Source organism: Pteropus alecto, unplaced genomic scaffold (genome assembly GCF_000325575.1).
Source record: "Pteropus alecto unplaced genomic scaffold, ASM32557v1 scaffold7, whole genome shotgun sequence".
Taxonomy (NCBI): domain Eukaryota; kingdom Metazoa; phylum Chordata; class Mammalia; order Chiroptera; family Pteropodidae; genus Pteropus; species Pteropus alecto.
Genome location: NW_006494614.1, coordinates 41541685 through 41555535, shown reverse-complemented (window position 1 = coordinate 41555535; position 13851 = coordinate 41541685). Strand labels below are relative to the sequence as shown.

Sequence of the window (13851 nt, the reverse complement as noted above, 5' to 3'; positions counted from 1 at the left end):
AGGAACCTGAAGCTAAGAGGGAGCAAGTAAATTGCCCGAGGTCAATGTGGAAATTCACGCCCTGGTTTTTCCTGCTGTTAAACCAGAATTTGCTGAGAGGGAAGGATTTGGGATTTGGCACTCAAAGTATTGCTGCCACACAGCCAAAGATGCTTGCATCACCTTCGAAAGACCCCTTACATTATTGGCCCACTGCCATCAGAGTATGGCCTAATGGTTAGTTGTGCAGGCTCCGACCTTGGGCAAGTTACTTAATCTTACTTGGTTCTGTTTCTTTGCCTGTAAAACCAGAATAATAGTACCTACGGTGTAGTGTTATGAAGTTTAAATGAGTTAATATATGTTAAGATCTTAGGACATTGTCTAGGCAAGTTCGTGATTATTTTTGAGTAGAGTTATGTGCCTTCTCCATTCCCAAGGACTCTAGAAAATAAAGTCCCTAGAGTCTTAACTAATTTAAGCATCAGAAATGATCTATGGCCTAAAAACCTGGGAAATGCACAGACAATACACAAACATCTTATTTAGCCAATAGATTCAACCCTCAACAATGCATATGCTTGAAGACAATCCAAGGGGGTGAATAGTCCCAAATCTGTGACTACTGGTTGTAGACTCAGAACGAGTGTCAGAGAGAATGGCTGAAATTAAAATATTACCTTGAGTCTTTGAAATCCAAGTCAAGCTGAAATAGTCCCAATCCTGGTACAAGTCCTACCTTGTATGACCAAAGCCCTCCTAGGGATGCAAAAAATGTAAGGAGATTAATAATTTTTTTTGTCTTTTTTTCTCTTTTATTTCTTCCACCACCACCACCATCCATCTCCCTCAGGAGATGATGATGATGATGATGATTTTATATCCTAGTCTTCCCATTCTCAGCAGTTATCCCCATGGTAAAAGAGGTTTTTTTTAAAAAAAAAAAAATGCAATTCATGTATTGGAATAGATTTGATGCATTCATATAGTTCCAAATTCAAATAAACATTGAGAAGTCTCCCTCCCACCCTGTCTGCCACCCAGTGGTTTTCCTTCTGTAGAGACAACCAGGGTTAGCCTTCAGAAGACACGGTTAAAGTCCTCCAGAGGACTCCCTGGGTGCCTGTTTAATAATTTATGTCCAGGGCTCCATTCTCCAATCCAGGCAGAATCATCACCCTACTCTCACTCTTCCCAAACCTTCATCCTCCATCCCAAATAGGTTGTGTTAACAATGATGACCTTTCTTTTGTGAGCTACTGACAAAAGCAACCATTTGGTAGTTCTTTCTCCTCTGCACTAATGATAATCACTAAGGTTTATTTTGTGCTTTTTATGTGCCAAGCACTGTGCTAAGCACTAAACATGCATTATCCTATTTAATCAGCCTAAACCATCGTCATTATAGTATTCTTATTTTACAAATACAGAGAGAAGTGGAGGATCAGACAGATTGCATAACTTGCTCCAATTTGCATCCAGGCTAACCTGGGCCCAAGCCCTCTGTCTTAACCACTAACCCTTTTGCCTCTCTGCAACACAGGATAAATTCTGGAAGCTTGAAGGGAAAAGAGTAGAATAGAGTCTTTGGACTTGAGCATACCTTAATTCAAATTCTGGGTTTTGCCCCAACCAGCAATGAGATCTCTAAGTCCCAGTTCACCCACTTGTAAACTGAGACCACATATTTTTCATTGGCCTAATGTAAAGGTCAAATGCATGAAAATAGTGTCTTTTGAAATGCCTAGTAACCAAATGCAATGTTTAGATCTTGTGGCTCTGATTTGAATAAACCAATGCTAAAATGACATTGTTGAGACAATTAGGATAATGAAATATAGATGATATAGATGTTAAAAATTATTAATTTTGGTAATGGCATTGTTATTTTTTTTTCTTCAGTTCTTACATGTTAAATATGCATAATGAGGAATTTTTGGTGAAAGTGTGTCTAGGATTTATTTTCAAATACTCCAGCCCCCTCCCCACCTCCCAAAAATAGGAAATAAATAAAACAAAGTTAGCAAAGTATGGCTAATTGTTGTTTTTTAAGTATGGATAATTATTGAAGCTGTTGATTATACTATTCTCCCTACTTCTACTGAATGCTTGAAATGTTTTAAATAAATTTAAAGATAAAATAATTATATTCTAAAGTGTTAAATGTTTTATCAGGTTTATACAATTATTTTAAATTATTACCAATAATTATGAAATTTTTATGTAAATTATTGAAATGCAGGACTGGCTTATAGTAGGCATGAAAAAATGGCAGTTTTGTTACTGCAAGACATTCAGGGCAGCACCTGCATCTGGCAGGTAGGCCAGCAGTGGGGGTTGGGGGGTAAGAATGAACCCTGCAGATAGCAAGGACCCATTGTTGAGGACCTATTCAGCTACAGATGAAAATGTACAGGAAGGTAAAGGGCAGGAGGACTGGTGACAGGAACAGGCAAATTAAAATTGAGAAGCAGATTTTCCCCAAGAATGTATGTTTTCACAGAGCCACTTCAGAATTGCATGGATTAGAGATCAAATGCACTGGGTGAAATTCTCCACTCTGTGCTTAGCAGTTCTGTCACCCAGTCCAGAATTGCAGCTCTGAATTTCTTCATTTGTCATTTGAGTGCAAGACCACTCCCGCCCCTTCCAGCTGTCCAGACTGGAAATCTAAGGAATGCTGTTGGCTTTCACAAGAGAAGAATCATTTCTGAGGCCACACTGGTTATTTGCCTATCTTAAGAACAGATCAGAGCTGAATGGAAATGAAGACATAGCCAATTCATAACCAAATGAAATGTTTTAGGCCCAGTGAGCATTCATGTATTGTTCTAGGAGTCATTTTGTGTGTGTGTGCTCTGGATTTAAACAGCTGGAATTATGTTTACGTATGATCCTGATTTGAAATGAAAGTTTGTCCTCTTGGACAGAAAATTTGCGTGTCAGAGAAAAGATGAGAATATATTTGGTAATTCAAAGAAGTCAGCACTGTGTAACACTTCCCTTTATGTTAAAATGGCTCTTCAGGAGAGCTTATTAAAAGCTGGAAAAACCTAAGGCGTGGAGAAATTGTGTGTGGGGGGGAGAAGAGCATGGAAAGAAAATACCACCTGTGCTTCCTGTTTTCTCCAAGGCTGCACAATGAAAGCTCTGAGAGGCAACATGACCAATCAGGGATCATGAGGCTAGAACAAGTCAAATGTGTATTTAGGAATGAGTGACAGGTGTACCTAATACAGTTGTTGAAGGCTCAGTGGTCAAGAGCAGATGAGTCTGGGGGAAGTTCAAGCAATGAAACAATATGTTTGTGAGGTGTTTCTCAAACTCTTTCCTTGCCATCCTTGAATCAGTAACAACCAAAGCAATGAAAGCAAAAAGTCATGGCACAAAAAGGCTTGTGGGACTCTCATTTTAAAAGCAGCAAGACAGCATAATTTGTTGATAGGCACCTCAACCCCCAAATCTGTTAAGGATGGTGTTGACAGAGCCGGCCTTACTCAAGACAGGAGGCCTAACTGGTGTTTGTTTAGTAATACTAAGCGATCACTATCTCAGACAACTTTCTAGCCAGAGGGAGAAATAGGTTCCAGGCTCTGAGCAGGTTCTCAGTTTAAGTCAGATTTCTAAGAGAAAAAAAAAAAGCTAAGATAGGTAGTAGATCCTGTATCCAATACAAAAAATAAAAAACTGGTTGAAATCACTGCTAAAAATTCCTATATCTGCCTAGAAGGTATGTTTCGGAGTCACACATTTCAGCTACATGGTAGGTGGTGCTCAAGGGATGTGATGGTCCACAACAGTTCCCAAATAAGTAGCTTTGTTAGCTGTGAGGGTGAGGAAGAAAGAGATTAAGTAAACTTTCTACTGCGGATGCAAATCTATTAATAAGTTTTAAATTGCACAGTGTTTAAATGTAAGTAGAGATAACGGCTACTTTTCCAGAACCCCTAATGAAGCCACAATTTTTTTAAGTGGGAGAGAACCCATGAGACCTTATATTAGAAAGGATCCTGGCAGGAAACAGGTGGCACACTCAATAGGTAACTGAAGAACGTTTAAGGTAAGTACTATTTACAATAGTGTGCAGGCAGGGCAGGTTTCTTAGATGTGCAACCTATGCAGTCACATAGGACCCCACAGTTAGAAAGGTCCCACACTTAGTTTAATGCCTTGTGGTTGCCATCTTGAAATTTTTAGTAATTTTTGAACAGTTTCCTCCATTTTCATTTTGTACTGGGCCCCACAAATGATATAGTCAGTCCTGTATTCGGCGCTATATATAATATGAGAGATGGTGTAGCAGCAAAGGACTAAAATCAGTGTGGAGACTTTGCTACCCCTAAGTCAGAAAGAGCAAAAAAGCGAAATATCTGGAACAGAGGGAGAGCTGTTGCTGAAGTTGTGGCTACGGCTGTAGCTGTAGGAGAGGGTCACACAATGGAAGTGATGGCCTTTTATAGAAGAATAGTCACGGTCAACCCACAGCCTATAGAGAGGGAAGCAGGTGATAAATACCCTAACTTCTCTCTGCCCCTGCCCTCTGAACTGCATGTGCCTCCCATTGGCTGAACCAAATAGGAAGCCAGAGGATCTGGGAGCCCATTGATGAAATCAGTGGAGGTCAGCCTGCCAGGGCAAAGGGTATGGTGAGAAAAGGTAAGAGTGAGTCTGAAAAGAGCAGAGAATACCCAGCTCAGGACTTTTACCTAAAATTTTCAGGATCAGGGTTCAGAGTAAATAGAATGGATATATCACAAACAATGAATTTCAATAAAAGACTTTGTGATGATTGTTTTTTATGGCCCCCCTCTTCCCTTTTGTGATGATTTTTAAAGGATGGTCATTTGTATACATCATGCAGGAGTTTTTACATACTTTCAAAGGAAAAACAAGATGATTTAAGAATTTTCACAAAAAGAGACTTGGGTATTTGAAAGAGCCATTGTTAACAATGAGATAAGCCTGAGATTTCAAAATTTTCGAAACATTCCAGGCCCCGAAGTCAAATTTTGTAGACAACACTCCATTCTCCTTCACCTTCTCTTCTCTCAAGCTTAGGCCAACATCACAACATAAAGTGACAAAAACAATGTCCCAAGAATTGCGAGAGCCACTAGGGCAATAGCAGCTGGGAAGAATATATTCCAACAGAGGATTTTGGCATACTTGGATATTTGTAGATACCTTTTGCATATGAGGAGCACTGGAAAGCTCATACAAGGGTACTTCATTATGATGATTTATAACCATTACAACTTCTCAATTCCTCTGAACATCTTTAGACTACAGTAGTCCCCTCCTATCCATGGTTTTGCTTTCAGCAATTTCAAGTTGCCCATGGTCAACTGATGTCCAAAAGTATTTAGTGGAAAGTCCCAGAAATAAACAATTAGTAATTTTTATTAAATTGCGTGCTGTGTTCTGAATAGCAGGATGAATTCTCGTGCTATCCTGCTCCATTCCACCAAAAATATGAATCATCCCTTTGTCCAGAGTATCCACGCTGTAGATGCCACCCATCCATTAGTCACTTAGTAGCCATTTGGGTTATCAGATTGACTGCCTCAGTATTGCAGTACTTGTGTTCACATAACTCTTATTTTACTTAATAATACCACATTCATATAATTTTCATTTCATTATATTGTTTTAATTGTTCTATTTTATTATTAGTGATTGTTGTTAATTTCACTGTGCCTAATTTATAAATTAAACTTTATCATAGGTATATATGTATTGGAAAAAACAGTATATATTTGGTTCAGTACTATCTGTGGTTCTAGGCATCCACTGGGGGTCTTGGAACATATCATCCTTGGACAAGTGGGCACTTCTGTATTCAGATCACTTTTAAAAAGCTAAATATCACTGATTAAGTTGCATTCCACTCGGAATTCCTAACTAGTCAGATATGGGCTAAACTAAATTAATCCTTCAATTAATTTCCTTAAAAAACAAAAAATTTGCTACAAATGTGAATGAGATGGCAGGGACACACTTCACCCTTTTTTTAAATTGAGATAAAAATCACAGAACACAAAATTAATCATTTTAAAGGGTATAATTCAGTGACATTTAATATAGTCACAATGTTGTATAGCCATCACCTCTACCTAGTTCCAAAACATTCTTATCACCCCAAAGGGAAATCTCATAGCCATTAAGGAGTCACTCCTCATTCTCCCCACCCCCAGGGCAACCACTAATCAGCCTTCTGTCTCTGGATTTGCCTATTCTGGATATTTCATATAAATGGAATCATACAATATTTGACCTTTTCTGTCTGGCTTTTTTCATTTAGCATGTTTTTGAGATTGATGCAATTTGCAGCAGGTATCGATACTTTATTCCTTTTCATGATGGGATAATAGTCCATTGTATGGATGTGCCACATTTTCTTTATTCATTCATCAGTTGATGGACATTTGGGTTGTTCCCACCTTTTGGCAATTGTGAATAATGCTGCTATAAGCATGAGTTTACACATACTTATTTGAATACTTGTCTTCAGTTCTTTTGGGTATATGCATAGGAGTAGAATTTCTGGGTCATATGGTAATTCTATGTTAACTTTTTGAGGAACTGCCAAATTGTTTACACTTAATCTTTTTAAGAGAACTAATTACTTGAAATCCTTTTAGAAGCACTCATTTATGATTAATTATTTCATGCCTAGAGTAACTAAGCCAATTCTTTCCTGCAAAATAAAACACTGTCTTAAAAAAACTTCTATGTGAAAGATACTCAAGTTAGCAATTGACTTGATTTCCTATAATTTGTTTAAGTTATTAGTTTATGAAAATAATAGATGCAAAAAGAAAATACAGATCACTCATAACCCACTGTGAACCCTTACATACACTTTTTTTTTTTTTTTTTTACAAAAATAGTCTCAGAGTGCTTGTCAATAGATCCAGCTTGAAATAGAAAATGAAATTAAGTAAATGAAGAAAACACAGTAGGCCTCTGAATGGTAACAATTTCACATCAAAAAGCAGTTTTTTCATTCAGCCTTTTGCTCTAATAATTTGAAACGTGATTGTATAGTTGTGTAGGATATTTACCTAATAAATCAACTCCGATATTGTACTGAGACTACATGTAAAAGATGTGTTTTTGGTTTGTTTCATCTTGCTGTTTTTTATTTTTTAATTTATTTGTTTGACTTAAGAATATTTGTTTTCCCCTTTGGAATTGAATGAGGGACACAAAATTTTGACAAATTTTATCTTTCAGATGGATTCAGAGCCCCTGCCTAGGTGTAGGCTTTCTTTTCTTTCTCTTTTAAATTAACATGTAGTAAAATTGACCTGTGTGTGTGTACAGTTCTCTGTGTAAAAATCAACACAATTAGGATAGGAACAGTTCTATAACCCATCCCAAAATCCCTTGTATAGTAATATCTTGTCGTGATTTTAATTTACATTTTCCTAATGGCTAATGATGTTGAGCATCTTTTTATATGCTTGTTTTTCACCTACATATCCATTTTGGTGAAGTGTCTAGATGTTCAAGTCTTTTGCTCCTCACCTTTTTTTTAAAAAAAAAAAACTAACAAACTACATATTTCATCTATTTATTTTACTTATTATCTATCTCCCCTATAAAAATATAAGTTCCACGAAGGCAGGGATTTTGGTCTGTTCTGTTCATTGTTCTAACAGCTGTAAGCTAAAAAGCTTATACCTTATAATATCCTATTACCCATAATAGTGCTTCACACTTAGCAGATATCTAACTAATATCTGTTGAATGAATGCATAACATTTATTGAGTATTTATGGTGTGTTAGGTACCATTCTAAAAGCATCAGATTCATTGTTTTTGTTGTCATTTAATTATTTTATCAATAATTTTTTTTTCAAGTTTTAATTGTTCAACAAACACTCACTGAGTGGTTACTACTTGATGGTTACTATGCTAGAGCTCAGGAGTAAAATGAAAGCTACCCTTAAGATACAGAAAGGTTAATATTGTAAGATAAGGAAGATGCTGCGATAAACATAAGCACAGGAACCCGGCAAAACACAGTGGAGGAACACTGAAATCAGATTTAAGGGTCAAGGAAAGCTTTCTGTAGGAGCAGATCACTTGAATTAAACTAAAGTGAATAAAATGCTTAGCTTATTCTTTTCCCATAATATTAAACAGAATTAAATGATAAGGCTCCATTACGTTTGGTCTCATTTACAGTAATGTAAATTATCCAGAAAGCACTATATTTTAAAAAGGCATCAGAAATAAACAAAAGTCATTCGTCATTGTTTCTTATCATGATAAGTATCTTTGTTTTAAGGATTATAAGAATTAAACTATAACAAGATGTTTTCCTCTTTTTTTATTGTGTTGTTTGTTTTTATACTATTGAGTTTTGAGAGTACTTCTAGAAACAAGTCCTTTTTTGGATATGTGATTTGAAAATACTTTTCCCTAGTCTATAACTTTTCATTCTCCTAGTGTCTTTCACAAAGCAAAAGTTAATTATTTTAATAAAATCCAATTTATCAATTTTTTCTTTTTTTGGTTGTGTTTTTGGTATCGAGCCTAAGAAATTTTCCCTAATCCCAAATCATGAATATTTCTACTATATTTTCTTCTAAAAGCTTTATGGTTTTACATTTTATTTTTACATCTATGATCCATTTTTTAAATAATTTTTTATTTTCCAATTATAGTTGGCATACAATATTATATTATTTTCAGGTGTACGACATAGTGATGAGACATTTAGATAACCTATGATCCATTTTTGAGTTAATTTTTGTATAAAGTATGAAATCGAGGTCAAAATTTTTGTTTTTAGATTTTTTTCTGAGATACTTTTGCCTGTGGATGATCAATTGCCTTTGTACCTTTGTCAACAATCCACATTTTGTGAATCAATTGCTGGACATTCCATTCTGATCCATTGATCTATGCTTCTATCCCTTCAATAATACTACATTGTCTTGATTACTGTTGCTTTACAGTAAGTCTTAAAATCGTGTAGATTTATTCCTCCCATTTTTTTCCCTTTTCAAAATTGTTTTGGCTATTCCTGTCACTTTGCCTTTCCAAATAAATTTTAAAATCAGCTTTTCTGTATCTCCAGAAATCCTATTGGAGTTTTTATTGGAATTGCTTTAATCTTTAGATTTATTTGGAGAAAATTGACATGTTTAACTAAATTGAGTCTTACAGCTCATGAACATAGTCTGTCTCTCCATTTATTTATGTCCTTTGATTTCTTTCCTCAAAAATGTTTGTAGTTGTCAGCATACAGATCCTGTACACATTTCATTAGATTTAAACCTAATTATTTCTCTTTTTACATTTTTAAATTATATCGTTTTTTTTTTTTAACTTTGGCTTCCAGATTGTTCATCGTAAGTATATAGAAATATGATGCTTTTTTTGTGTGTGAATTGACCTTATATTCTGTGGTTGTGCTAACCTCATTTATTAATTTTGGACATAGTAGATTCCTGGAGATTTTCTATATAAAAAACCAAGTCGCCTGTAAATAGACACAACATTCTCTCTTTCTAATCTGTATGCCTCTTACTTTCTTTCTCTGCCTTATTGCTCTGACTAGGACTGCCTGTATTGTATTGAACAGGAGCGATGAGAGAAGACATCCTTGCTTTGTTCCTGGTTTTAGAGGAAAGCATTCAGTCTTTCACCATTAAGCATGATGTTAGCTATAGGTATTTTGTAGAAGCCCTTTATCAAATTAGAGCAATTCCCTTCTATTTCCAGATTGCTGAGAGTTTTCATCATGAGTGGATGTTGGATGTTTTCAAATGCTTTTTCTGCAATGTTTGATATGCTCTAGTCATTTTTCCTCTTTGGCTTTTTAATATGATGAATTATACTGATTGATTTTTGAATTTGGAACCAGCCTTGCATTCCGAAGATAAGCCCTACTTGGTCATGAAATATTATTCTTTTACATATTGTGGGTTTCAATTTCCTAATATTTTTATGAGAATTTTTGTGTGCTATTCATGAGTGATATTGGTCTATAGTTTCTTGTATTTTCTAGGTCTTCCTTTGGTATCAAGACAATTCTAGCCTCATAAAATAAGTTGGGATGTGTTCCCTTCTCTTAGATTTTCTGGAAAAGATTGTGTAGAATTGGTACTATTTGTTCTATAAAAGTTTTTCTTTCTTTTAAATAATTTTTTATTTTTCATTTATAGTTGGCATACAATATTATATTAGTTTTAGGTGTATAACATAGTAATTAGACATTTATATAACTTATGAAGTGATCACCCTGAAAAATCTAGTACCTATCGGACACCATACACAGTTACTGACTGTATTTCTTATGCTATACTTTACGTCCCCATGACTATTTTTTGTAGCTCCAATTTGTACTTCTTAATCCCTTCCCTTTTCACCCACCACCCCACACCCAGCCCCTCACGCATCTGGCAACCATTAAAATGTTTTCTGTATCTATGAGTTTGTTTCTGTTTTGTTTATTTTGTTCTCTAGATTCCATATGTAAGTGAAATCATATGTCGTTTGTCTTTCTGGCCGACTTACTTTATTCTGCACGATGCCCTCTAGATCCACCCATGTTGTTGCAGATGGCAAGATTTCATTCTATGGCTGAGTAATATTCCATTGTATATATGTAGCACCTCTTTTTTATCCATACATCCATTGGTGGACACCCAGATTGCCTTTATATCTTGGCTATTGTAATAATGCTGCAATGAACATAGTAGTCCCTTCCAAGTAGTGTTTTGCGTTTCTTCAGATAAATACCCAGAAGTGGGATTACTGGGTACTTCTTTGTCTCTTTTGATAACATTTGTTTTAAAGCCTGTTTTGTCTGGTATAAATATTGCTACCCCAGCCTTTGTTGTTGTTGTTGTTGTTGTTGTTGTTGTTTTCATTTTCATCTTTTTCCATCCCTTTACTTTCTGTGTGTGTCTTTTGATCTGAAGTGAGTCTCTTATAGGCAACATACATACTGGTCTTGTTTTCTTTTTCATTCATCCACCCCATCTTTTGGTTGGAGCATTTAATCCATTTATATTTAAAGTAATTATTGATAGGTATGTAGTTATTGCCATTTTATTATTCACATTTTTTTATTTTTCTTCTTATCATTAAAGAAGTCCTTCTAACATGTCTTGTAATACTGGTTTCATGTTGATGATCTCCTTTATGTTCTTTAAAAGTTTGATAGAATTCACCAGTTAAAACATCCAAGCCTGGAGTTTTTGGTTTGCTTGTTTTTTTTTGTTTGTTTGTTTGCTTTTTAGGTTTTAATGTGCGGATTCAATTCTTTATATGTATATGTTATCCATTTCTTCTTGGGAGAGTTTTGGAAGTTTGTGGCTTTTGAAGAATTTGTTTGTCTGAGTGTGTAGAGTTGTCCACAGTATTTCTTTTTAATATCTGTAGGGTCTGTGATGATAGTCCTTCTTCCATTACTGAAACTGACAACTCGTGTCTTTTTTATTGTTTGTCAGTGTGGCTAGAGTTTATTAATTTCATTGACCTATTCATAGAATCAGCTTTTGATTTCATTGATTTTCTTTATTGTGCTTCTGTTCTCAATGTCATTGATTTCTGCTGTTTATTATTTCCTTCCTTCTGCTTACATTGAATTTATTTTGCTCTTCTTAAGTTAAGATGCAAGCTTAGTTTGTTGATTTGAGACCTTTCTTCTTTTCTAACATAAGCATTTTAATGCTACAACTTTCCCTTCAAGCACTGCTTTCACCTCATCGCACAATTTTTTTTTTTTTTTACTCCTACAGCGCCTGATCTTCCTAGGTGGTCTCCCATCCAAGTACTAACCAGGCCCGACCCTACTTAGCTTCCGAGATCAGACAGGATCAGGTGTATTCAGGGTAGCATAGCTGTAGACTCATAGCACAAATTTTTATGTGTCATGGTTTATTAAAGTATAGTTGACATATGTGTTGTGTTTTCCTTTTTGTTCAGTCAAAAATATTTTTAAATATCTTTTGGGACTTTCTCTTTGACCATAGACTATTTAGATGAATGTTTAATCTCCAAAGATATGGAGGTTTACTAGTTATCTTTCTGTTACTGATTTCTAGTTCAATTCCATGATGGTTAGAGAACATACTTTATATGATTTCAATTCCCTTAAATTTGTTGAAGTTTGTTTTATTGCCCAGGATGTGGTCTGTCTTGTCAAAGATTCCATATATATTTGAAAAGAACTTGTATTCTGCTGTTGTTGGGTGGAATATTTTATAAATGTCTGTTAGATCCAGTTGTTTGATAGTGTTGTTAACGGTTTTATACCCTTGCTGATTTTTTATGGGGGTGGGGGATCTGGCTGTTCCATTTATTAACAAGAGAGGAGTATTAAAATCTCCAACTACAATTGTGAATTTGTCTATGTTTTTGCTTCATGTATCTTGAAGCTCAGCGGTTTGGTGCATATACATTAAGATTATTATATTTTCTTAATGAACTCATTTATCATTATGTAGTGTCCCTCTTTATCCTTGTTAATTTTTCTTCCTTTGAAATCTACTTTGTCTAATGTTAATACAGCCATACCAGCTTTCTTTCAGTATATCTTTTTACATTTTTTAATTAATGTTACTTATAGTATTATATTTAAACTTGTTTCTTATAGACAGCATATCTTTGGATTTTTTTTAAGAAAACAATTCTAACAATCCTTGTCTGTTATTTGATGTGCTTAACTATTTGCATTTCTTGTAATTTTGGTATATTTAAACATATGTTTATCTTTTTCTTATTTATTTTATGGTTTTTGTTTCTCTGTTTCCCCTTTCCTTATTTATTTTAGAGTATCTAAATATCTGATGATATGTATGTTAGAACTTTAGGTATGGTTTCATGGATTCCTGAGATGGTTCATTTTTTTCTGTCTTTTTTCTACTCTGTCGTTAAGATCGAATCATTTCTATTGATCTATCTTTAAGTTGATAAACTCTGCTCTGTCATCTCCATTCTGCTACTGAGCTCATCCAGTGAATTTTTAATTTTAGTTATTATATTTTTCATTTAAAATTTTTTCATTCAATTCTTTATACTTTCTTATATATCCTTAATATCAATTCTTAATATCTTCACTAATACTTTCTGTATTTCCATTTGTTCATGGAAAAGTTTGTTCATCTGGACTTCTTTGAGCTGTTTAAAATTCTTTGTCTCATACATTTGTATCTTCTTCGGGTTGGTGTCTGTTGATTGTCTTTTCCCTTATTATTTGAGATTTTCCTGGTTCTATGTATGCTGGTTAATGTTAGATTGTATCCTGAACATTTCTAAGAGTAAAAACTGGAGACCTCAAAAATTAGGATTTGTTAGTAGGTTTTTCAAGTTTAACTGAGTTCTGTAATATCATTACAAATCAGTGGACTATGAAAGAGGATTGAACATACTTTTTGAAAAAACATACACTGAATATGTACATAACAGTTGTTGAATTTTATTGCTTTTAAGCCAATGAATAAAAGAATATTGCTTTTTAAAGCAATAATATATTATACCGATATGCGAGTTAAAATACTTGTTAAAATATTAAAGTATTTTTGATAGCTGTGGCCCTAGTCCCTTAGTCTCTTTCCATTAGGCCCCCATTACCTCAGTTTCTTTAGGAAACTCCAAACCTTCCTTTAATCCAGCAACTAGAGAGTTAATGTCTGGCCCCAACAGGGAGCCTACTGGATCTCCTGCACCCAGAACTGTGGTTGAAGTTTATTCTGATTGGTCAAGGCCAGTGCCTACTGGTCATTAAATATTTGGAATATCACCTCTGATTGTACCTTATATTTGCACAATATTTTATAGTTTACAAATGATGTTTAGGTATATGTTAAGCTTTATGCTAACTCTGTAACATCAGTAGGAATTATTGCC

General features: G+C 34.7%; 1 pseudogene; it reads right to left on the bottom strand.

The window, feature by feature from the left end:
- Positions 1 to 11732: 11732 nt before the first annotated feature.
- LOC112474700 lies at positions 11733 to 11851 on the bottom strand (annotated as a pseudogene).
- Positions 11852 to 13851: the final 2000 nt, after the last annotated feature.